The sequence below is a fragment of the Lepeophtheirus salmonis genome, chromosome 8 (assembly GCF_016086655.4).
Source record: "Lepeophtheirus salmonis chromosome 8, UVic_Lsal_1.4, whole genome shotgun sequence".
Classification (NCBI taxonomy): Eukaryota; Metazoa; Arthropoda; class Copepoda; order Siphonostomatoida; family Caligidae; genus Lepeophtheirus; species Lepeophtheirus salmonis.
In genome coordinates, this window is record NC_052138.2 from 25893367 (window position 1) to 25917814 (window position 24448).

The following is a 24448-nucleotide window of genomic DNA, read 5'->3' on the forward strand; positions in this document are numbered from 1 at the left end:
TGATTTATTTTATTATATAATTTGTCTCAAATATTATCTTAGAAATATAATTGAATAATTTCCTAAATCAATAAATGTGGTGGTGAAGTTTTGGTACTTTAAGTACAATTTGTGGTGCCTTCAAAGGATTAATCAGAATCATTTGTTTATTAAAATGAACTATAATTTTTAGGAAAATGCATTTATTCTATGTACAATTTTAATAAAAAATATTATAGCTACCCTTTGATTTGACGTGCTAAACTACTAGTACTCAGTACTATTAAGAGTTGGTAATAAGTTATATATAATAGATTTTAATAATTAATTATTACTTAATTCATCTATAATTACAAATAAGATTAAGAGGAGATTGATATGAATCATAATATATATATTTTTAAGACATCACTACCTCGATGTAAGAGAGGAAGTGAATTGATTTTTCAATTGTATGACAATATTATACTTGTAATAAAGTATAAATACATGTGGTACGTCAACATAAAGCAATCTTTAAAAAAATCAAAAAAAGGAGAACATCACAGTTTATTTGTTTACTTTATACATATAACCCAATATTTTTTAAAGATATTTGAGTCAATGAAAGGCTTTTCATTAAATTTATGGTATGAGTTCCAATACTCAAAGGGTTACACAATAGTTTAAAACCTCTATTTGATTTATAAGACGTAAATTGGGACCGATATGACCCTTTCCAATAAAATTGGTCAATGTTTTATTCTTATAATGTGACGATGAATATTGGCTACTTTAAGAGTATAATTTGTGGCATACACAAAGGGCTAATAAGAAGAATTTGGCATACATATTGACGATAACTGATCCAAAAATACAGTTTTGATGAAAAAATCATTATGGCCTACGTTGGCGTTCACAGTTTGCACATATTTTAATACAAACCATTTTTTTAGTTATTTAATTTTTTTGATGAAACTCTTGACCACATTGGTTATGCGAAATCTAATAATCAGGCCTATTTTATTGATCATTCAAGTACCTATATAAATAGGTACATAGGTATTTCATCCTTTTGATAATGATCAATGATTAGGTATTTGTAGAATCCGAATCTCTGTTATGAGTAATTGTTATCAATTTGTTTTGTCTTTACATTGTATGTATTTCTGTATTTACAGAAATATGTATGTATGATTTTTATAATGATGATCTAATCGTGGGCCTGGACAAAAGAATTCTCCTTCTTCTCATACAATAGAAAGAACATACAGTAATTAGTCTATTATTATTCCTTATTTACATAATTTTCTTATTAGTTGGATGCTCTACATATTTTCCCCCTTCCCTCCCTCACTATGAACAAGCATGAATGATGAATAATATACCAATTCATTATATGAATGGTCATTCTTGGATCATATTTCCAAAGGGAGAAGAACTATAAATATTCATGAAGTTAACATTGTACAGTATATAGTGTAAATACTGTCTCAACATAAGAACAATCTTGATCAAAAGTCAAGATTAGGAGAAATTCCTAATTTATGGGAAGAGGTTTCAACCACTGCAGATTTTGTATAATGTACATAGTGTTTGAAATTGTTCTGATGACTCCTCGCATACTGCGGTATATTCCCATCATATTTCCTGTTTTGTTATAAGAAACTATACATTGTGGGAAAGAATAATTTTTGTAGTTGTTGATGGGACTCATCAACAGCTACAAAAATTCAAGTTCATATTACACCTATATATTCATATAATGGAAATGTATCATTTTTCTTTTTGGGGAGTGTCCTGTAAATATTTGATTTGATGGCAAACTATTTGGTTAACCTATGTATTATACTTATTTCTAATTAAAAAGTTTGCTGGATAAATATTGGTTAAGTTCCGATAATTATAATTTTACAATATTTAAATGACCGGATTAAAAATCAAGTAACTACTCGATTAAGTTTAAATTTTATAATTATTTTCCAAGTATTTTGTCAGGAATACATATTTTTAAATAATTTATGATTTATAAATAATTTATGCTTTGATTCTCCTAATCTTACTAAAAAGAAAAACAATGGAAAAATTGCAAAAAGTGAACATAGAAAAATAATTTCTCTCATATTACGGGTTTAATTACTAAAAAAGTCCTCATAGAACGGGGATTGCATGTAACATGGATTGTTCTTGTTCACAAAAAGCGTAATAAGGAAGACACCCTTGTATATATTGATATTTTGCGTACAAGTTGCGATAAATCTACGAGTTGCAGCTTGTATAAGTACGTTGAACCGGTAGCAATTTCATTGCATTAAAATCATTTATTTAATTACAACATTGATCATTCTAACTAGTAACTATACATTGAAACTATCATTCCATTTTGATGTGGCAAAATCTCCACAAACAGTATTTATTAGTGCTGAGACTCGGTCCAGATCCGATTTTTTTTTTTTTCGATTCCGTCTAAAGTGAGTTTTTCTTCACCGATTTTTTGGTCCAGACCGCAGTCTAAGACCGTGGAACAATTTTTTTTGGTCTCACTTTGTTGACCGATTTTTTTCGATCTCACTTTACGGACCAATTTTTTTTTCGGGCTCTATTTAGGGACCGATTTTTTTCGGTCTCATATATTATGAGATGCCATTTTTTTCCTAGATCCACTGTCTTCATTTTTTTCAAAGAAATCTAGAAAGTACACGATAAGTTCTAGAACAAATACTGAATAAATACAAAAGACGGTGTGATAAAAATATATCTGAGTTATCTCTGTTTAAACTTCGTATAACATCATTGTACTTGAAAAAATACATGATGACACGTTATAAACAATTTATCTGTAAAATCGGTCTAGACCGATTTTTTAGGACCTGAACTAGATCGAACTTTTCCTTTGGACCGATCTAGACCGAATTTTTATATGAGACCGATCTAGACCGAGCGTTTTTTGTTGCATCGAACTAATTCGGATTAACAAAGAATATAACTGTCTCAGAACGGTGTAGGATTTCCAAACCCTAACCCAAAGCTATTATTTACATATGGATAGGGGCAACTTCGTCGAGACCAGCCAATATTTTCATCGGTTTGCCGAGCCTGTTATTGCATGGGAAGGAGAACACATGGAATAAAGAATATAGCTAAATATAGTATGTAAAACTGTCAAAAATTGGTTTTGAGTTTTCTTTTTTTTATAATAAAAATCAGGTTTTTTGTAACTTAGTCATCCTATTGCAAATTTTGGGTCCCCACTATGTAAAAAATTATTTTTGTCCAAAAATTATTAAGGAGTAAATAGTTATAAAATATTTTTAATATCGAATATTTTTTATTACTTGCAGGTATGACATTTTCTTGGATTCGTTTAACATGGGATTTGACACGTATAAATAGGGAAAAGTGTCATTCGGAATACGTAAGGAAGATAAAAATTTGGCATAGCAAAATTTTTATTCATCATTTTATAAATATGTATATTATAAAAGGACTAACTAGCTATGGGTGGAGACTGGGAATAATTGTAACAATATTTGTTTGCGCTTCAATTACTCAGAGCTGTTTTGACATACTAATTTGCTCCATAAGGCCTTACGTATCATAATTTTATTCATATGTTTTAATATCTTTGATTTGATTTGGATTTTGAGACCCCAATTCTCAGAATTCAGCGTTGTGCCTGCTACTGAACTTGGCCACGATATGGCTTTTAAAATAATATTTATAATTATTACTTTATGACGAGGAATTCTTTGCATCTTTAAGCGTGGGATCCCCCCTTTGTAGTAAAATTGATTTTGCTTTTGACGGTTCTAGCCATTCAAATTGTATGTTCAACCTTTGGATATGAAAAAAAACCATGTTGTATGTAATATATATTATATATTTTTAACCTAAATTAATAAGAGAACCGAACTAGGGAATGTATGGGCTCTTGACATGATATCAGTATATATTGTGTATGTAATATATTGTACCTTTATACTACACAACAAAACAAAAGCAGGATTGCCACACTGCTCAAAGCAATCCATTCATTTTCGATTAAACAGTAATAACAAAAAGAAGGGGGGAAACACTTTTTTTTTGTACTTCAAGAAAAAAACGTGGTTTTAATTTAATTAAAAAAAGAGGAAACAAAATGGTATTGACTAACTTAAATTGATTGGAAGGAATGATAAAAAATAATTGATAGAGGTTTCTGAATAAAGGAGTCATGGGTGGTGGGGGATGGGGGGGGGGCAGGTGATGGCCCTTCATGTATATTATATACTTCCATAAACAGACGTAATCAAGTATTTTTTCCGCACCAAAAAAGTTATATTTAATCTAATATCAAAAATTAATTATTACCTCTTGACAGCATTGACAAATTTACAATGAAGAAATTATAATTATTTTCAGTTTAATCATACGTACTATTACTAATAAGTAATAACTCATTTTGGTTTGATAATGAATTTGTATTAGGGTTGGGTTCAAGTTGTACTCGACAAAAGCTTGACTTGACTGAAGTCAATAACTTTTTGAAAATTACTCGAACTCATCAGAAATCTATTTTTGGAAAGTTATACTTTACTTGAATAGTTATCATTACTCTAAACATTCGATTACATATGTTTACATACAATTGTAAGCATTCAGCTCAATTTTGTGGGATAAATTTAAATATCTAATAATTATAGCTATAGTGTAGAGTTTTTATTTGATTCAAGAGACTTATATTGGACCCCATATAGCCCTATTCAAATAAAGTATGCCGATTTTTCATTATTGTCAAAATGATTTTTGCAACTCTAAGTGAAAATTACGGGACACACAATGAACTAATTAGAATAATTTGTCGATAGAAATAAACGATAATTCGACAATAAAGAACAAAAATGCTATCCACATTCAGTTTCGAGAAAGATAACTCTAGTATACTTTTGTGTTGACGGCCCATATATCTAAAGTGATACATTTTACCACATTGAATACTGATAGCTCTACTTCAGCTATTTTTATCTTTTAACCCCTATTATTGTAGGGACAGGTTATTTGTATAGAAAAATTACATTTTTATTCCCCTCGCACTCTAAAAAATTATCATTTCTATCCATTTTATTGTCTAATTTTACTGTTTCGTCTATTTTTTCATTATATCATTTGTTCGCAGCTTGTGGGCTTTGGCCCCAATTAAGGTCGCGGCAATGGCCCGGGATTTTTAATTTATTTTAAGACGAATTTAAATAGTATATAAAACCCATTAAAAAGCATATTAAGCCATTTATGCAAATTACAGTTTTATTCCCTTAGCGCTCTACATAAGTCCAATTCTTTAGCCCATTTTTTATTATTTAAGGGTGTGTGAATGTGTGAACATAATTGAGATACATGGTTTTTTTATAAGTTATATTTTTCTTATTTACTGTCTGGTCTCTCTTCCCCCTAGACCTGCTTTTCCAAACCTATTGGTATCGAACACAATGCCATGTTGTCGTTATTCAGACAGATATATAAATTCTACTATGGCATTGAAGATGACATTTCCTTATATCATTTAACACCAATTATGAGCTAGTTTTGAACATGCTGAGCTTTTTGTTTAGTTTTGGTTACCAGTATTGTCTACCCAGCCGATTTATGGCTTGATTTAGTGTGATTTTTTTATACTTAGTGGCTAGATGTTTGTAAGAATACTATGTCAATGGTGGTGAAGTTTGCTGGGTGGAAGTCAAACAGGTTTGAGGAAATGCCATTATTGACTCAAAAGCAATAACAATTATGTATGGAGCGTTGAGGAGTATTCCCAATGGCCTCTTACATCATAACAACTGAGTCTTATAGTTACTTCACGAATAAATAATCTATAATTGCAATATATGATTGCTTCTTTTATAAAAAATGAATTTATATCCAAGAATCTTTTAAGAATTGGATCGTTTCTTGATTGCTTGTTTTGAAAGGGTTGCCATATTTGAAAGGTTGAGAACTACTTCCCTATAGACTTGAGACTCGATACGAAAGACTAAGGGATTCCATATATGTAGATTTGCAGAAATTTCTATAACTTTTAATATTTAGAAGTATTCTTTCCTAACTTCATATATTGTATAACAGGAATTATAACATATTCAAGAATTTAATCCTGATGAGAGTAATTCGATTAAACTACAATAAATACTTCTACCCGTTATTTCAATTGTATGCATGCACTTATGAAAACTATGATTTTTATTTTATTTCATTGAAATTTTTAATTAAATTTGGGGGAAATGAAATTTTTTACATATAGGTTCAATTTTAAAATATATATGTGGGGTAGCCTCATTAATTATTCGAAACCGTGTCTACTACCACTACGTATATGTATTGATGTAAATATTCTATGGCCTTCCTTGTCAAATGTACATGCATAGTGGTGAAAATAATTATTATATCCATGGTTCGACAGACACGCTAGCCCGAGGCTTGTGCAGAGTAGAATAGTTTTAGCTCGGTTGGCTACGTAATGTGCACCTTAAACACTGCATATATCGGTGCTTCGATCGCTGGACCTGCTGTAGCCACAAAAAAAAGTTAAGGAATTTTTACTTTGTTAATACTTTGACTTTTTTTTGGTTATTCGGGCAAATTATGCAACAGACCACAAGATCTAATATATGAATTTATTTGTGAAAGACCATGAATTTTTGAAATTTTTATCCAAAATATTTAATTTTTAATATTTTTCTTCCAAAAAAATGACTTTTCTTGAGAATAACTGTACATTTTGATAGAAAATTTCAAAATTGTGAACGAACTTGTCCAAGGAAAACTGTATAAGGATTTTCAAAAAAAATCAATTAAACATTATATAAACAATTAAATCTCAATATATCAATTGTTGACCTCCAAGATTGCCTAGATCCTTGGTCTCAAGGCCTTGCTAGTCTTCTTCACATATTCTTCTAATATGTCAGCCAACCCTTCTGCACAGCAGCCTTTAGGGAATTCGCATGGGAGGTGTCAAAGGCCTGGCTCTCCATGTCTCCCCAAATTCCATAGTCAGAAGTGTTGCAAACTGGTGAAGAGGGAAGCCACATTGACCAGTGTCAGAAATTCGACAATTTGTCTTCGCACCTTTTTTGGACTCATGAAGAAATTTGATTTTATTGTTCAACCAGTTGATATTACGAGGGAAAAATCAGTACATTATTTAGTACTGGGTGGTCCTATTTGAACGACTATTAATTGAATGATTAGTTAAGTTTGAGTAATTGAAATAAATTTATATTTATTAAAGCATAAACAATTAGCTCCAATTTAATACAAACCTGAGTTCTCTGGCTTACTAACAAGTTGAGAAAATGGCACTTGAACGGGATCAATGAATTTCCATACGTGTACTCCAAGCAGTTTGGCTTGTCCAGGACCAAGCCGTCCGTAAGTTCAAAATATTGAAGAAGAAGGTGACCTTTGTTAAAAAGGTCAAAAAAGTTATATCAATACTGTCCATGAGGGCCTTGGACTCCAGGGATAGCTATTAAGGCTCCAGAGGCTACTTTTAAAAAGCCTTTATACTCAAGACTCTTTTGAAATACCTTCAAGTCATGAGGCATGAGGGCAGTGCAAGAGATCTTGAATGCCATTTACACTAAGGCCAGGGTTTAACACAGACCATTAGATATTATATTCTTAATAAAGTAATTATTTCTTGTTCAAGTTTAAAATTACAAAGTGGTCAGATTTTAATGGACTACTCGTTAAGTCAATAAATCGCTTCCAAAGTTTAATTCTTGATTTGCTTGAACACACTGTAAAATTTCCAATGCGATGCCAAACACTAGTATATAATATATATATATTAATACATTTATTTGGACTTTTTATGAATCCTAAATGATCTTGTTAACACTGATTTGATGGCGTTTCCGTGCTGTATAATCAATTTGGTACATACAAATTGCCTAAATAAATCATAATTATATATACTTATGAATGTACATATATAAAAAAATCATTCAATGTTGTTTTTTGTCTTTCGAAATATTTGACAAATTGTTATTAAAACTTTTTTTATTTGAGAATAAAAAAATATTTTTGTCATAGGATAAAACTTTCAAATGTGTTTACATTCTTTTTTTTTTTTTTTTTTTTACCTATTATTATATATTACTTTTTTATACATATTAACCATATATATATATATCCCTAATCCGAAACGTAAATCTTCCTCCTAAATATATAATCGTGACATCTATGTTATAATATCCAATAATATATTTACATATATATATATACTATGTAGTAACTGGTGAGTGTTTTGGATCTTTTTATGATTTACGACAATTTGTGGATCTCTTTTGAAAATATTTGTGGTTAGTCTTAGCTCGAGGGTTTAATCTTCTTTCTATATTTTCTTGAGTTTTTTTTTGTCTCGTCATATTACTAATGATGAAAGAAGGCATTATACAGATACATTCATAAATCTTTTAATGAGCTGAGTAACTAATGACTTTGTTCATTTATTCATAGGCCCCACTTGCACTGTACAAGGAATAAAATATTTGTTTGTTGCGTACAAGTTGTGATGTCTGTACAAGTTGCATATTGTACAGGTTGCAAAATAATCGTCTGGAAATGCATTTTTTAATTACAACATTGTGCATCCTAATTATCAACTATAAATTGATATTATCATTTCATTATGATCTATTAAAATAACATGATTACTATGTACTTATGAGTAATATAACTGTGGGCATTAAAACTTTATAATGTACCACAAAATACTTTTGTTTTTGTAATTTGTATTAAAATTGTCACAAATGACGTCATCAATATATTGATCATCCATAGAAAATTCAATTATTGCATTATCCTCATTCTGTAAACTGTAAATCCTTCATTTAAAGTTATTCATCACATTTTACAATTGCAACTTTTCTTGGCACGCTCAAGTCTGACTTCTCGCTGACGTTCAGTTAGCAGAGGGCGTTCAGTACGCCTCAGGGACTTTCCTCCAGCCCTTTTCAATGCCCTTGAAACAGTTGATCTCGACGTTCCCATCTTTCTGGCCATGTCGGCAATGGACCTGTTGGGAGTCCTCTTGAACACTGCCTTTACCTGCCTTGTTGAGACAGTGGGCTTCCTGCCATCCCCAGGGGAAGGCTTGAGATCACCCCAGCCTCCAAGCGCTTGGAAACGTTGTAAATTGTCTTCAACGAGGCCCCAGCCTGTTCCTTAATGTTGTTATGAGGCACTCCCGCTCGGAGGAGGACTGCAATTTCGATCCTCTTTGTTTCCTGATTGGACATGGTCTCACGTTTGGAAGTTGTTACGCTCTCACAGGAAGGATTTTTGTTTATTTTAACAGTAAAAATACTAAACAATCAGATTGATTGCCACAAAACCTCTTAAAAAGTATATTTACATCATCGGTAAATAATTTTGCACGGCCCAGTAGTTAATTTGTTAGAACCAAAAACAAAATAGGTAATAAAATTAATATAATTATAGAAAAAAAAAGCTTGACAATGATTTGAATGGAAGAAGTGCTTTGTTGACTTTGGGGAGTATTATTTTATACTTCTACTTTGCCTTTTTTCCAATGCTTTATCAAAAATCTACCTATAGACTTAATGAAAAACATACGGGCAATTGGGAAGGGTCCATAAGGCAAATGATACATAGTTCTACTTTGCTCGTTCCTCCACCCAAAATCACCCTAATAAAAACGTATAACATCTGAGTCGAACAATTAATTGGTCTTCTTTACAAAATAATGACAAGACTAAATCTGGTGGAAGACTGGATTAAATTCATGTGACAAAATTACTACTGTTTTCAATATTATACGTCATAAACATATAAATATTCAAAGTTGTGATGTAGTTTAAGGGTATTTAAAAAATATATAATCCCTCACATTATGAAAATGAACTCACAAGTATAATATATCCCAACGTTATTAAAAAAGTTTTAAACAGAGCCATTTGTATTAGGTTCTTATATTAAGTATACATACATATATATGCACGTGAAATTAATCCTGGAGGTTAACTTGGGAGTAAAGTATAAATAAGGATAGTGAAGAGGTCGTAAAAATGAATGGGAGACAGATAAAAGTTTTTTTTAAATATAGGAATATATAAAATATATATTCAATGTAAAAAAAAGTTTTACATAACTGCGTCACAAATTATATTCAGAATGTGCTTGCTACGACTCGTACTTAGGGAAGGCAGGGAATAAATACGAGAGGCTAACAGTAAAGAGGTATAGACAGAAAAAATTTCATTAATTTAACGTATAAGATGCTGCAGATTAATTATTGTTGGAAAAAAAAATCAATACTTTTAGTCAACTTTTCTATAAAATATTTGATAAGAATAAATTTTTAAGAGTATATTTTTTGTAAAAGTAATTTCTTTTAATAATGTATTTGAGTAATTGATTATTTTTTGATCAGTTAATATAACTTTACTTAAGTTCAGAATTTAGACATTCGAGATATTTTTTTTCAAATATTTCAGCACACCACAATTTAGCCAATATTCATATCCCCAGTTGTTATAACATCTATTACACGATATTTAATATGAATTTTATTATATCTTAATCTGCCATAACACATTGGAATTATATAATTCAAACCTTTAAAAGTTCCAGTTATTAAATTATAAAATAACCATTCTTCAGTCTAATTTTTTAATTTATATGTATTTTTTTTTTTTCGTCAAATGTTTTAACTGTGCCTGTAGTCAAAGGTACTTAGTGTTGTGCCTATCATTATTTATTTGGTTCAGTACAACCCAGTATTGGGACCAGTTCTATCGGTCTTTGGGACCAGTCTTTAAGACATTCAGTACTAGAACTAATTAAACAAAGGAGGAATTAAGTTGAATGACTTCATCGAGTACCTAAATTTATAAGTTTTTAGGGCTGATGTGCAGAATTGAACTATACTAGACCCTCACTGATTGGCAAGGGCAATTCAAATACAAATATATATTTAAACTGTAAACAAATTTAACCAGTACCAAATATATGTAGATATTTTGAGTTAAATTTTGGTTTGTATGAGTCAAATCAGTTAGACCAAATAACAACAATCTTCCCTACTTATTCTATTGAAAAACTTGATTCAATTTGTTTAGGGGATTGACAGACAATCTCATACATCAAAACAACATTTTTTTGTTAACTCAACAGATGTTTCTCACTTATTTTTGAAATGATCTTGAAAAATTAATGTGGATTCAGTAAAGAAATTGAAGTTGTGTGTGGAGAATTGCAAAGAGATAAATTAAGGTATTTTTTTACAACTATTTGTCAATTTAATTATAAAAATCCATTTCATTTCTTCCTTTTGTTCGAAGAACAATTTCTTTTGGTATAATTTGACGTCTGCTTTTGAAACATTGAACCAATAAATAAACCAGACCATATCAATTACTGCATTGCTTAATTGCATTTTCACCTTTTCCACTTTCTGTTGTTTGTTTTTATTTTTAATTATCCTAATTGCTTTTGTAGTCGAATTATACAAATATGTGGATATGAGCCCTGTCAACACAAAAATAAGCTATAATGTTCTTTTTTATTGAGTCTTGATAAAATTTGTATTTTTCGATGAATTATCATTCATTTCAATCAATAATTTATTCTCATACAACTTTTTAGGTACCTGCAAATGCTCCTTAATGTAGCAAAATTAGACCTTATGAATCAATAAATTGTTTGTTAGTGCAGATTCTTTTTTTAAACAGTTGGTGAACTGGGTAAAAGTAACCCCTAAAATATATCCCATTTTGTGCATTTTGCACGTCTAAAAATATACAGAGGTAATATATATATATATAGATTTTAAATAATCTTAATTAATATTAGTTTGGGGGTCTCAACAAGATTTTTTTTTTTATTAAAATATGTGGTTAAAACGTCAAAATCTAATTGTTGATACAATTTTATATTAAATATTCATTACTTTAAACTTTTTTTTGTGGAGCAAATATGTGCTAATAAATATTTTTGCGGTTACGTATTATTTAATTATAAAGTAACAGTTTATTTCACAAAGTAGCAATGTCTCACATATTCAAAAAAGGAGCGTTTGAGAAAGACTTAAAAGAAAATAAATTAATTTAACCTTGATTAAAAATTTCTAAATTTACGAATAAATCATAGAACCGACATTATTATAATAACAAAAATTTGCAAATATTTTCACTAAGCGTTTCATTAGCATACTATAAAGTTATAAAGAGTTTACTAACGAAGAGATTGGGCATCTCAACTCAATCATTGACATTTTCAAATCAGGCCCTATTATTTACCGAAATATATATCTATGAAATATTGGGATGTATGTATGCCTATATGTCGTAAAAAAATAAATTAGGAGTATCTCCTTATATTGATTTTTGTTCAAGACTGTTTTTCTGTTAACACACCACGTAATATGCTGTCTATGAAATCGTTATCCAAAAGGAGGCAAAGGTTCTTCACAAACCTTTTTATGATTCTTTCCAATCCAAATATATATACCTAATTAGTTAGTCCAATAGAAATATTTTACATATTTCTTTTGTCAAAGAACGACTCCTGTTTGCCTACAATTAAATGGAATTTTGAGAATTCTTTTATTTTTTTTCCTTCGTCATTTGTTACCTTCATTGAAATTAATTTTATATTCCCTCAAATACCCAAATTCTTTAATTAATAATAAAAAGTAATATATAGTGGGTTTTTTTTTTTTGTATAAAACAAACAAAGAGGAGACAAGGTGTGCGGCAGACTGAGCCATTGATTTCAACTTACAGAAGGGGTATATATTTTGAATTGGTGATGACGTCACCTTTATGTTTAAATGATATTAAGTTATTTCAATTCTGAATGCCACAATACGTTGGACAGTTCACAGTAATTGGCTCTATGGACTACGGGACTTTCATTATAAAGAACTATTTGTAAAGGGTTATTAAAATGAAACACTTCCATATAAACAATTCTCACCACTGAAATATGTTATTGAAATATACTTGCTAGTTTTAAAACTATATTTTGTAATTCAAATCCAGACAACTAATGTTGAATCGGTTTATAAACTATAAAAACAGCAGTTCTCTCAAGTCCTGAATAGTTTTGTCTATCTTAGGACCTATTCTTACCTATCTTCTAATTTAAAAGCTGCGTCATTTCAGCTGTTAAAGTCTCATAAATAGCTGAAGTCAGTATCAAATGATTGAAAGAGGAGGTTTTTTTTTTTGCCACATGGTGACTTTATTCACAAAAGAAATAAACTAAAGGCTAAGCACATCGCATAAACATAAAATTTTAAACCAAAAAAAAACAAAAAACAATTGTAAAAAATAGAAAATTATCAAACTAAAAATAGAGATAAAAAACAAACAGAAAAACAATTTAAAATAACATTAGTGGCATAGTCTTCATTTCCCTGAAGAACTAGTCCATATCTTTAATTACTTTGATATGTAACTTAATAATGGGGATGACATCTGCAAGGTTTCAGTCCTTCTTAGTCCTTTTTGAATATATTAATTGTTGTATTTTTGTAATAATGGTGTTGACCCCTCCGTCCTCCTTCCCACAATAGTGTCCTAAAAGTTCACCTTTACCAATTGTTGCTCCAAAATTATGTAGGAGTCCAAATGACATCCGCTCATATGTAAAACTTAAAAACTTGCAGCCCCAGAAGATATGGTCAGTAGTCTCTTTTGCTTCATTACAAAACGGGCAAATACTCCTTTGCTCGTTAAAGAATTTTGCCACAACCTCCAACGTTCCTGAGAGTAATTTATATTCGAACCATTTCTCAGAAGATGTAAAACATTTATTTTTTTATTAGTTTGATGCTGTTATATGCTCCTTTGTTGATGTTTCTCCTATCCAAATAGTCACAAACAGGAACCATATTTGATTTTTTGAAACATTTTCTGATCTCTGACGTTGAAACTATCAAAGTTTCCAATCTGAACGGCACCAGAGGCCTTTCGAAGCCCTTAAAATGACCTAACTTTGATCTAAAGGTCTGTTTATCAATTTGATCAATTAGAGAGGCCGACCATCGAATGTCCGCAGCAATTTTGGCGGAGACATTTCGCACTTCAGAAAATTAAAACGTCCTCCTATGGGCAACTCCCAACCGAGAGACAACTCAAACTTCGTAGTAACATCTATGCACATTTACACAGATACTGCATTCGTTTGGAGTATAATGCAAGATTCTCCAGATAATTTTTAAAACTAGCAAAGGCGTTACCCATAAGGAAGTCTTTTCTCTGTTTCAGGAAGTCACTGAGAATAATAGACCAGGGTTCCTCGCTATTCCACATTTTTCAAACTCAATAAAAGTTCAGTATCTTCCAGTTTTCCCTGACGCTCGTCACAGACAGTCCTCCACTATTCAGTGGACCGTTAAGCCTATCATAGGAGATGTTCCTTCTTCTTTTCGTTTGGAAAAATGATTTCTCGATGGGGGATATATTTTTAAGAGTGTCCTCATTGTATGGCGTTACTCTTAGAAGATGAACCACTTTTGGGACTCATTCCTCACCCAGACTCCTAGGAGGTTGATGTTTCTTGTGGTACGGAAGCTTGGCCATCCTTTTTCTATCAATCCTACATAAGCGCTCAATATCTCTGTTTTTTCTGGATTAATATTTAATCAGGAAGTTGAGGAGAACTTTATGAGTACGGTCATAATTCTTCTAATTGACTTCATTGTTTCGAAAGGGATTCCCCCCAATCCCTATATGGAATGACATCGTAGACATGGCGTCTCCCTGCCTTACTCCCTTACTATTGTGAAAAAATGACTCTTGATTCCTATACCTCACAATAGTGCGGAAACCCGCTAAGATTACTCCGACCATTCTAATTATATGCCGAACCCTTTCTTATATAGCGTACGAATGATTGAAAGAGGAGAGGTTAAAAAAATATTTGTTTATGAACACCGTCCTAAGACCAAGCCAGCATATTTACTGCATACTAGTCTTCATATTTTGGAAAAGAAACTACTAGCTATATGCTTGTGTTCAAATGTTGAGTAAAAACCTCCTATATCCATCGTAAAAATTGAATATTGAAAACATAGAAAAATAATAGTACGAATAAGAGTCAAGTTAAGGCTAAATAATGATACCATCAACGTTATGTAAACATTTTAACTTTGTAAATTCCAACTCTTTCATAATTGAGGAGCACTTTAGTTTTGTTATTGGCTTGGAGCAAATGAAATATGCTCAATGCAAGAGATTTTTAATTGTGTAATCTCTTGCAGAGATCTTGACAATGCACTGTGGAGCCTAAGGTCTGCTTAGCTTATAGTCGTTATTTTTCTGCTCTCTATTTGCAGATAGTTTCTTCTCTGGAAAGGACTTGCAAGCTGCACGCACCATGTCTACGATAATGGAGTCCCAGGCACCCACCAGTATGACCTTCAGGTCGTCCGTTCATATTCTTGCTGGACGTTATACAGGCTCTGCTCTCAAGAATAGAGTAATCCATGACGTTTTTGTCGGGGATGGAGGAAGGCTAGACTGTCTTGTACTAAAAACAACTCAAATTGCCCTCACACCACCTCTTTGGATGTTTGGGAGGGGGCACCATCCTGTTAGACGGTATATTGCTCATTCTGGATGTGATTTTGGAGTTCCACAGTCACAATCTTCTCATCACTAAACACAATGTTGGGAGTTGTGCCAGTCTTCAGCTTCTGAAGAATGGCATTGCTTCTTTCAAGTCTTTTAGCCTTGAAAATGCTAAAATAGGTGATGTTGCCTCTTCAATTTGTAGAGATACATACGAAAGATATCTTAGATAAGGTTTCTCATTGTTGTTACACCTATATTGAAATCCTTGGGCATCTTGGTGAGGTTTCTCCAGGGATTTCTTGCAATCTTGCCTTGACGACTCTGGTTGTCTTTTTTTACCTTGGTCTGCCTGATCTGGGTCTGACCTTGATAGATTGAGTCTCCTTGTACCTCTCAATGGTTTGATGAGCATGGGGTTCACCTCCAAGCTCGTAACCAAAGAACGACAATACACACAACCTCTCACCAACCTTTCAACTGATGATACTGACTATTCACAAGACCAAGAAATTAACTAGCATGGCTGGGGCCCACGCTCTACGGAACATAATAATATAGACTTTTCAGATGTTCGGGAATGGGGATTGTATAGACTATTGAATACGTATAGAACACGTTTGAACTTTGAGAAGTAAACTAATAAATTAGCATTAACTTTCAAGTTTTATACATTAATAGTATTATTACCTATAATTTATAAACATTTAGAAGGAAAAAAAACTTTACTCAGAGTCAATTAAGTTAAGTTTTATCTACATAAATTATAATAATTTTTGTAGCCGGAGTTGGAACAAATTTATTGACTCCTAGCTCTGATTCCGACTCTGAATTTATGTGTAATTCTTAGTAGTTTGTTTATATACGCAAGAAAAGTGGTGCCACCTTGTGTGTATATGTATATTGTATAATGACTAGTTTATTATGACAATTTTGTACGAATATTTATGTGTTTATTTTAATTTTCTCATGGCTTATTGACGATGCGTGAAGCAAAAAAGTTCTTTTTTCCTCTCTGTTTGCATTCGTTCATAATGTACTTTCCTACTTTACATCAAAGATTGATGAAGCTAGCATCATTCTACAGGATTACTCTGTAAATAGACAAATAAATAATGAATAAATTCAAAGATCCCTCCTTCAATCTTCTTCTCCTGGATAATTTTTTGTAATATCTCTATGAATTTTTGATAAGGGAGAGGGGGAGTAGAGGGGGGGGGCTAGAGAAATAGTAGGCAAAAAAGGAAAGCAAGGGGAAAATTGAAAAATTTGTTTATTTGATAGGATTATAAATAAACAATATTTATAATAATATAAATGGAAAAAGTTATTTCTCTAAATCTTTTTTTATTTTTTACATATTTTTTTAACATAGGCAATATGTAAATATATTTTTCCTCTGTTACTACATATATTTAATAATTTTTTGCATTTGCTTTGAATATTGTTTTATGTATGTATGTATATATTTACTTAAGAACAAGAAAAGAACTAAAATCAAAATACGTACGAGAAGGAAAAAATCTAAATATATGTGTGTATTAAATATGTATAAGATATGGTACTTGGATGTTTATAGTCGACAATATGTTACGTCTTCTTACATAGGGGGGAGCCAACATACATTTTTAATAAGCACATCAAGAAGTGTTCTGCTATGCAATGTTGTTAGATACTGCTAGGGTTATAAATTGTAAGCATTTTTGATCGCAAAAAATGACAAATGAAAAATTAACCTGGTAACTTCGACAATTTGAAGAATGGTTGGGAGGAGAGCTGATTAGCTGACATACTATTTATTTATATCAGCTGCTAGCAGATATTAGAGTACATAAATAAACACAAGTACTACCCTGAATCAAGCAAAGTCATAGGGAGGAATTACTCCGTTGTCAATCCTCAATTCTACCGAGTAGTCCATTAAAATCTGAACACATCGAATTAAAAACTTTATCAAGATATAATTGATTAATTGAGAGTATAATTTCAATAAAGTTAATACTATAAATAGATGGGGATCTGAGCTCTCTTTATAATTAATGAAGTTAGCGGCAATGATGGCCTTCAAGCAACAGCGGAAGTTCTGGTAACCACTGCAGATGCAGACCTTTTGTCGTGGCGTCCCAGTGCTAGCTGACAGTGGCTTTCAGGGCCTTAGTGAATGAATGAAAGACACTGCAGGCCTTACTCTCGACATGCACTCAAAAGGTGTAATCGTAGGGTTAGCATCAAGGCTTTACGACGGCCAAAAGTGTCAAAAAAGAGTTCAAAAAACTCATTCAAAAGAGATTTGTGACGGAGGAAATTGATTTCTTTCATTGTTAGGGTCAAAAGTGCTCTTTCAATCCATTTTTTACTAACTCTTTGGAAATACTGGTGTGAAATCCGGAGATATGGGCTTGAAGGTATTGGCCTGGGCTAACTCCTTCGGGCCCAGTGTCATTTTCTTGAGTTGTATGTAAGCTAGAGAGCTCAAGCTTTTTTGTTTCTTAACACCAGAGAATGCTTCTAATTGTATGTGAAGACATATTTGTTTAATAATTTTAGTCAAAAAAGTATTCAAATTCACAAAATATCTGCAAAAATACATCTCCTAAGGGACAATTTTCACATACAAAATGCCCCTTTTTTCATATAATAGTAGCAGTATTATAGCCAAAATTGAATAAATTATTTTGTCGAAAGTGTTTTCTAAACACTCTCTAGATGTCAAAATTTAAACTTACCCCAATAATAAGACACCTGAATATACATACAAAGTTTCACCAACAAGTAAAATTGATTTATTGATGATATTTTTTATTATATGACACATTAGATCCAAATATTCTTTATCGAGGCAGCATTTCTGGTGTCAAACACATTTAGGCGTACAAATGTAAATATTTTGAGCCTGTTCATTCCTTAAGTATATGTTTATCTCATTTTTAATCATAGTAATATCTAATTAAAAATATAAAAACGATATTCATTTTGAAACTTTCAAAAAAATCGCGTGACCTCTTCATCATGGAAAAAAACAACTCTGTGTTATTAAGTGCTAAAAGTTAAAAGGCAGAAGATGTCCATATGTTGAACATTGCATGATATATTAGTAGTAGCATGATGATATATACAGGGATTAGGGCAACTTTATTACGCACTTATGTTCTGTGTCCAAAAATTATTCTATGAATAGATAAAAATGTAGGGTTGTTGTAAAGTTTGCTGTCCGGTCTCGTTCTGAATATAAAGGATGTGCCCGAGTCGGACGCAAAAGTCATCTCATAGATCAATTTTAAATAGAACCATTATCTCTCAGTAAATTTTATTTAAATGGGTAAAAAAGTCAGGGACTTTTCAGCCCATGTTTTACGGGGTGCTATATAATATAATAGTGTATAAACAATTTGTTACAAAAGCTGATCTCTTTATCTTACGTACAAGTCGAGAAAATTACGCTTGAACGCGATCGACGAATTTCCATTCCCGCACTCCGAGCAGTTGGAAATCTCCAAGACCGCTGTCTACGCTGTTAGCAAGTCTGAAACATTGGGAAGGAAGAAGGACTTTATCAAAAAGGCCAAACTGGATCCGAAAGAGTTAAAGAAAACAGCCCAGACCAATCCCATCAAGTTCATTAGGGTCAATGCAAGATATCTTGGGGTTTCACAACAGTCAGTCTAGAGAGCTATTGAAAAAGTGGATAGAAAGAGCCTTGTTAGTGTGGAAAGGCCACTTTTGACACCAACAATGAGAAGAAACAGATTTCCTCCGCTGCAAAGCTCTTTTGAATGAGCTATTTTTTGATACTTTTGCTCACCGTAAAGGCTTGAAGCTAACCCCTACGACTACAACTTTTGGTTGCATGTCGAGAGTAAGGCCTTGAGTTTCATCATCCAAACACCAAGGCCCTGAAAGCCACTGTCAGCCAGTACTGGTACTCCAGAACAGACGACTACATCCGTAGTGGGTGTCAGGCCTTTCCCCACCCCCTGGAAGCTATCATTGATGCTAATTATTAATAAAGCTCAGACACACATCAATTTATATAGTTTTAATTTTGTTGAAATTTTAATGTTCATATATAAATTATATCTTCTTGAAGTTTAAAATTGAAAGTGTTCAGATTTTAATTACACAATCGGTAAAACATTAAATTGGAGTTTTACATGGCTTTAGAGGGAAATGGCTATACTGTCGAGGTACGTGTAAAAATAAAAAAAATCAATTTAGTCTGGTACCTTCAGTCAACCAGTACCAAAAAATGATATACCGAACCACATTTCTTGTTACACAGAGAGAGAAAGATGATCTAAAGAATTATAACCTTCGTCTTACTCTGTGGTTCTTTACAAATCGTTACTTGCCTCAGGGGAATTCAAGTACAATTTATTCTATATATATATATGTATATATAAGTGATATAAATCAAGCAGGCCCCTGAAGGCATCTTTATGAATCTTGAAAAAGAAAGATGGAGAATCATTATCATATATTTTTGTATATACATATATAGAAGCATAATTAACAATAATCAAAAATATAAATTTATGTGTTTATAGAGCTTGAGTGCACAATATTTAATAACACTATAAAAAAATATTAAATTTTATATTTTTTTCTGCAAAATTAATATTTAATATCATACATTAATATAAAAGGGGGGAAGGGGGAATCCTATATATCAATATTTTTGATAGTTGCTATGTTTATTTTTTGTACATAGGTAATAGGACAGGTTGTTTGTCATTTTTTTTTTTTTTTTTCAAATTTCAATTAAGGACAAATGCAGGAAAGTTGGCATTCTGTAAGAAAATAACTTATATGCGTAATTTCATATTTCACGGTGTCATCTTAAGGTTGCACATCTCGATCAAAGCTTGAAAAGGACATAAATTATTTTTTAGTCAATAAAATTGAATAAAGGGATTATTTGTTATTTGTATAGAACATTGTTAATAGATATTTTTCTAACCTACAGAATGGGTACCCATAACTTTCAGTAGCAAGAGTTAATTTAATAAAAAAATGATTTTTATGAAATCTAATAGAGATAACTTAAAAACAATTAGTGAAAATTTTAAATTCTATCATTAACAATATTTTTATTCAATACGTCCACCTTCACATGCAATAACAGTCGTGTTCATGGCGTACCACGTGCAATTATGGCAGTTCGGAGTGAGTCCAAATTTGGATGAGATTTGTGACAGACATTCCTTTTCAAGACATTCTAAACTTCAAAGTCCTCAGAGTTGAGCTCAGGTCTAGAATAGGTCCATTACCAGGGAGACAAGAAGTCAGCCATATTTTTGCTAAATAAGTCTTGGTTCTTCTTGGCTGTATGGGAGGAAGCGCAATGTTATTGGACTTGTTGATGTTGTAGGCAGTCCAGATGGAGATGCAAACGGTCTCTACAGCCTTCTCGGCACTGACATCAGCGCGTAGGCAACCTTACAACTGTTTCTTTTATTATTATTCTTTTGCTCCGGCATTTGTAAACTTAAATATATGGTTTTAAAAAAACCCTGTTTTTTTGTGTGTTTCAGCTGTCGTGTGGTTGCTTAATAAAAATGTTTAATTTAAAAAAAAGGGATATAATCATAATTAAATGCAATAGCATGTTATGGGTCTCAACTCTTTATTCAAATTATCAAAAAAGTTATTTTATAAAGTTGAAGCTCTGAAGCAAATTAAATTTTGATTATTTATTTTGATTTTGCTATCTGAAAATCTAAAAAAGGAAAGCATGCTATACGTGGATCTTACCCACTTCCTCGGATTGCGTCTTTTTGCACCAAAAAATGACTTTATAAACAAACTTTCAACATATTATAGATTTAAAAAAATGTCCATTGTTATTATTTAATACAAAATAAAGAAATATCCTTGATTTATTGACTATATACATAATTTTTGTCTTCATTCAAACTTTGACCCTTTAGATGTGTAATATATAACAATGACAAAGCAATGAAATTTTGAATAATTTTTTTTCGCAATCCATGACAACTATTCCTCACAAGCTTTGTCAAAACAATATCGACTGTGATTTTTTTCAAATTTGAAAATGTACTCCCCATTGGAGTGGAATCGATTCGATAATTGTTCAAGTTGACTCCAAACTCATTCAAAATTTATCTTATCAAAATTTAAAACACTGATAAAGGGGAACCCCAACATTTTTTTAGACCTTTTCGGAATAGGCAATTACTCATTATCTAATCATATAATCATCTACAACTAGTAAATAAGATATGTTGCTAATTAAATTTGGCATCTTTTTTATTCTGCCTTCTACCTATTTTTATATCTCATTTCCCAGGAAATTGGCTTGGATGTAGATATAGGTATAGATAGGATGAAATGAGGCATGAGTGTTATTTACTTGTCAATAGTTTGGTCATATATCTGAGTATAATGTTGCCATCTTGCTAGTACTATTGTTTATTAGTAGTTTAATAATTTATTTGCTTTGTGCGGCAGCTTAGAACATTCCTGCCATTTTGCGGGTATTGATATTTTATTATCTTGTTCATGTCCTATTATATATTTTTTTTTTTAAATGCAAAGGATTGGCCTTGATAAGTCATTATAAAGTGCTTTAATTATAATAAGATCCTTCTTTTAATTAGTTTTCTTTTCAACAACCTATTTTTTTTTTTTTTTTTTTTTTTTGAGGAATATAACAATAATATTAATTAATCCGTATATGTAAGTACAATGTAAGCTTTCTGCTCAATCTTTGTCTCTCTTTTTGACCTGGGTGTGTCGGGTCCTTTGAGGCTTCATTAGATCAGAGGTAGAAACTCTATTGTGAATGAATGATTTAATTATTATACCTGTCAATTTTTTAAAAGATATAAAAAATAGTCATTTAATTATCTACTTTGTTTTCCCACGTCGTTATCTTTTTTTAATGATCCCATAATTGGTCAGATGGAGTTGCACTGCTTAAGTATAAGCAAATATTATAGCATTACAATTATTCTATCTAACCTATGAATTGTATTTGAAGTACATCTAATTGTACAGTTCCTTCTTTAGAAGCAATTGAGTTAAAGATAATAATTTCTCAATTAAATCTTTGTGTGTGTATTTTTTTAGGAGGGATTAGTGCAAATATTAGGGGCATATATAAAAAAGAAGCCAAAAGTCAACATGTTAACCCTTACAATTTGAAGAATGTTTTGGAAGAGATGATCTACAATCAGCTGTGACAGGCCAAGAGGGGAAAAAAGAAATTAACAAGGACATCGGCAAGAATTACTCCGATGTTGATTCCCAATTCTAATTTGATTCCTCCAAGGGCTTACAATTACATATAACAAGTATGACCGTTTAAAAAAATAAAGATTGATAACAATGAAAAATAAACATGACAACCATTGTAATGAATAAATCTTACAGTCGATTTTTTACCTCATTTGATCGCCATAGAGTGAAATTTTGTACAGAAGTCATAACAAATGTATTCATTCCTTCATCTAAGTGTGAGTACTCTGTTTACCTTGCAACAAAAATTGGACAAAATTTTATTTGTTATTTCTTCAATTTTTCTGACCGCAACAATTAAAATCTTGAAGCAAGTATCGAAAATTCTATCAATGTCCTCTGATACGATGCAGATATTGGATATTTGCTAGATATATCGGTTTCCCAATTTAAATACGATATATTAGTCCACGACTACTGTGAACATCTTCCGTCTAATTAAAACAAAATGGGTCTAAAGTTGGAATGAAAAATTGTCTAACTATCAACTGATTTTGTCCCCGTTTTTGGGAGTAAAGGTTTGGAGAACCAATTAAGATAACGTCATTGTATATACTTTGTAATATCTCTATTATTAATAAATAATGGCTTTTCCAAATTGTTTTTTGTTAAAGAACATTATTTTCTTAGAAGAAAAAAAAAGCCGAAATGGATCCACTCTTAATAATATGATTTATTAAATGGTTCATTAAAAGAAAAACCAGAGTAAAACGGGGAAGAAAATGAATATTCATATAATATTTGAACGAATTATTCCTCCCAATTCTTAAATAGATATTTGAATCTCTTATCTAAAGAGAGGATCTCTTTACGTTACTCTGAAAAAGAAAATAAACTCTCCCCACCTTTTATTTTTTCGTTCTTATATTTTAAAAGGCTAATTATTCACTTCATATAAAATACTCATTCACTGAATAATTATTCACAATCATTTGCCATATATTTATTTAAATAAAAAATACCTATAAATTAAACATCCTGAGCAATTTGTTTTTCCTTCTAATTGGAATGGGGTTTAATTATAAAATGACAGCCCTATACGTAGGGGGAGGAGAAAAATATCAAGATACACACATATGCACCAACGTAGGGGTGGGATAACTACATATATAAGAACAAATAGGCAGTGTTTGGGAGGTTCGAATCAGTCTTCCCTCATGATTGAGATATATATTTTTATTAGCTCCTTATATCGTTGGAGAAATCGATCCGGGTGGTCCTTCCCCCGCTCCCTCTTCGACCGACCAAGGTTGGTTGGTTGAAAAACTTATTACGTGTATTTGGGGGGTAGATGAGATGAAAATCTTTCGGGGAAAAGAAATGGTTATGTTCACATTAAAACAAAAAAATAAAAATAAATGGAGTCGTTTTATTCATAAAGATATCTGTGTATGATTATTCTGAGAGAGACTTTATTATTGAGTTTATCTACACATGAAATCAGGCAAATTGTAGTTCCTTAAGGGGGGTTCATTCATTATGTATATTTGTCAAGATATATGCGTACATATGTATATTTGACGTCATTCATCTATATTTATCTTCACTCATTCATTCGTTGTATGAATAATAATTAGACTGTCAAGCTTAAGTACATTTGATATAACATTTGTTAGAGTAATACAAAATGGGGACACAAGGCTTCCAGTAGTACT

At 31.4% G+C, this 24448-nt stretch overlaps 1 protein-coding gene across 19 annotated transcripts in view; it reads left to right on the forward strand.

Annotated features, from left to right (window-relative positions):
* Nucleotides 1-24448, forward strand: part of LOC121122898 (protein turtle) — a 356799-nt gene that overhangs the window by 208089 nt on the left and 124262 nt on the right. For 5 of the 19 annotated variants that reach the window (XM_040717974.2, XM_071890416.1, XM_071890419.1 and 2 more), the window contains exon 1: nucleotides 11098-11232. The exons of 11 other annotated variants lie outside the window; for them this stretch is intronic. The gene's annotated coding sequence lies outside the window, so the exon portion shown is untranslated. Of the gene's footprint in view, nucleotides 1-3299; nucleotides 3374-11066; nucleotides 11233-24448 lie in introns of those variants that run through there. 3 more of the 19 variants (XM_071890410.1, XM_071890412.1, XM_071890413.1) reach the window with 2 other exon arrangements.